The sequence below is a fragment of the Bacillus rossius genome (assembly GCF_032445375.1).
Source record: "Bacillus rossius redtenbacheri isolate Brsri chromosome 9 unlocalized genomic scaffold, Brsri_v3 Brsri_v3_scf9_2, whole genome shotgun sequence".
Taxonomy (NCBI): domain Eukaryota; kingdom Metazoa; phylum Arthropoda; class Insecta; order Phasmatodea; family Bacillidae; genus Bacillus; species Bacillus rossius.
The window spans coordinates 21,195,195-21,198,462 of NW_026962013.1; the positions used below are offsets into that span (position 1 = coordinate 21,195,195).

The 3,268-nt window shown below is 37.2% G+C and overlaps 1 non-coding gene across 1 annotated transcript; it reads right to left on the reverse strand.

Moving 5' to 3' along the window:
* Positions 1-1,664: 1,664 nt before the first annotated feature.
* Positions 1,665-1,735, reverse strand: Trnag-gcc (transfer RNA glycine (anticodon GCC)). The gene has a single exon. It is a non-coding gene; the product is annotated as a tRNA-Gly (tRNA).
* Positions 1,736-3,268: the final 1,533 nt, after the last annotated feature.

Sequence of the window (3,268 nt, forward strand, 5' to 3'; positions counted from 1 at the left end):
TACATTATCTTTCTTTTAGTATTACAAACTATTTCTTTACAATTTTGCGTTGTAACTGTGCCTGAAAGGGGACTGTTAGATCGGAGTTGAACAATTTATTTTTAGAGTAGCTGCGTCAACGTTATCACGGCTCATGTTGGCGGGGTGGCTTTCAAACTAATTAGGCTAACCCTAAATAAACCCCAAGCTTGATGTGACTACATAATCCACTATGTCAAGGCCACAAGTTATAACGCCTTCCTCAAAACACTGAGCGGCATTTAATAGTTTTGGAAGCCCTGGTTGAAATTTACTTTCAACCCATACCCTTCGGAACCCCATCACATGGCAAAGTTAACTTTAACTCGTGTCACTTGGTGACGTCGTTCAGATTATCTGTCTAGTTTCATCATTGAGTTCGTCTTTGCGTTGCTACGTTGTCCGTAGTCGTTTTGTATGTTTTTGCTGTTCTTGTTGCAACAGTTTCGTCGTTGTCTGCCATTTGTGTTCGTCTCTGCTGTAATTCTTTCTGGCTAAATTTCTTATTCCACGTAATTCTTTATATTGGTATAGCTAATATTGTTTTGTTTTCCTTGTGTTTATGTATTTATTAGTGATGCGTAAAATCCCAATCTTCTCGAATCCGAATCCTAAAAATTACCTCGAATATACCCCTTGAAACCGAATGAGGTGTCAAGGGTCCAAATAATGTACAATAAAAGAAAATTTTAACTATGGTGTTTAAATATTTTAAATGGTTGTTTCACAAACTAAGTTTCAAAAATCTAAACTTATTGTTATTTTATTTATGTAAATAGATGTTTAAAGTACAGTATATTGAGGAATGGTTACAGGATAGGTATGGAAAAAATTTACCTAGTAAACTTCAGAGGTTATCAATATTGAATTTTTAAATTTATTTATTTCCGTTAAAAAAGTTTTTGAATCTTTTACCTCGAATATAGAAACTTTCGAATACCAATGCGTTAATGGTATTTGAAGATTTGAGAATATGATTGGCCCATCCCTAGTACCTATTTATCTTTGTGGTCAATTTTGAAGTTTTTTTTCTATGATGACCAGTATAAACCAGCAGTGGCATATATCTTACGATATTATGTTACATCTACATTTTTGGACTGTAAAAACGTTTAAGAACATACATACTTTACGTATCATATTTTAGCTATCAAATTACTTATCTAAAACACAGGTTGAAGGAGCAGGGCTCGTTGGCATGTTTATATTATAGCGCGCTAGTACCCTTGCGCAGTTGTGTGATCACGCGATTGATTCTCGCACACTTGCATACTTTCCATTTGCGCACTCACGTACTTGCTCACATTCATACTTGCACACATTACGGGTATCCATGAAATAATGTCCCAGTTTAGATGGTATATTAAAACTATTTAATTTGTACTGTTCGCAACAAATCATACTTAAAATTTAAGGTAAACAAACAAAATTTTTCTTACAAATGTTCCATATGTGCACCTTTAGTTAAACGGCACACGTATAACCTAAGAGTCCAATTCTGCCCACACTTTGGTTAATAAGTCCGGAGTAATGGAAGCAATAAATAGCCTCGTAGTTCTGTGTCTCAACTCTGGCGAATCATTAGGTGGTAGCGGAACGTAGACAAAATCTTTTATAAATTCCCAAACGAAAAAAAAAAATTATTGTGCATCGGCCGGGAATCGAACCCGGGCCGCCCGCGTGGCAGGCGAGCATTCTACCACTGAACCACCGATGCTAGATGGCATTGATTGTTATTATGTAGTTTAGTATTCATTAAATTTAATAGATACATTACAAACAATCTACGTGATGAACAGAGACTTACATCACCGGAGGCAATTACAATAAAAAATAATCGGTTGTCTGTAAAGTCGGTTTACGGACGATAGTTTAACGTGACAACGTCATAACAAAACATTGATGAAATGATTGCATACTTTTATGCATAAAATTGAAACTTATTTGTTTTAATAATACATGAATAAATACTTGAAATTATACTAGTAATCAGATTTTTAAAATGCATGAATAATTAACCTTTATTGCCGAAATTGTTGTAATAAGCAATGAAAACCACATTAACCTTTCACTTCACTTTATAAACAGTCGACGAAACAGTTCACGTGTAGATGACTTGTTTTTAATTTTAAAAACTGGAGTTTAGCTATAAAGTTTAAATATAATTATTAACAAGTTTTCATATAAATAAACTGTGATCAAATATCTAACATAACCTATTATTACTGCACTCGCCGACAGATGCTACTTTTTTAAATAATAAAATAATATATACTTACTATTATACTAGTAATCAGATTCATTTTCTTACGTACATTTGACGTAGAAATTATTTCATATTACACATTTATAAACAAAGTTTTAAGTTTTCACTTCTGTCGGTGCGGCGCAAGCGTACAATGAGCGTGACGGGACACAGCGTAACGGAACAATGAGCGTAACGGGACACAGCGTAACGAAACAATGAGCGTAACAGGACACTTTTTTCGTGCGTGTAGCCAGCGTTCATCGATTTATTAGGCGTTGTCACGTCAAACATTCGCATGGCGTTATGTCAGGTAACGTGAAGACCAGCGAACAAGAGCTGTGTCGTATCGACCATTACGATCAATCCAACGGTCAGGGACTTCGACGTTCAACCACTATAGCACTAAGAGATTACAAAGGAGAGGGACTCCGTATTTTTGCCAAATAACGTTTACAAGTTCACCTTCTACTTATTGGGGAACGAGTCATTCTTTCAAACATAGTTGGCGCTGCGAGCCGAGAAAACAACAAAACAGTACTCTCGCGTGCGCTTATCTTAAAACTGTTTGAGTTACTATTTAAGTGTGACCTTGAACCAAAATTTTACAACGCTTGCAGTTTATACCATTAAAATTTATAACCGGGACATTCTTTCATGGACATGCTGTATTATGAATTCTTACACCTCGGTCAGTGAAAATTTCAATCCTAACGCGCGTAACGGCCACTTTCTCTGTGTGTGTTTTTTTTTTCTTCTTTCCAACGCTGTTTTCAACGTAGAGGTGCATGATTGCTGTGGAAATGGGGGAGGGTGTGCGAAAGCTGCGCGCATTTGTCATCTCGGCGCGTCTGTTGACGGGGTGGAGCGGCGTCGTGTTGATTACAGCTCTATGTTGCAACATGCTGCGGCGGCGCCGGCGTGCGGAGAGTGTGTGGGTCGTCGTGCAGGGTGTGTGTGGGGGGAAGGGGGGAAGGGGGGAGGCTAGAAATAGGTGAAGGGTCT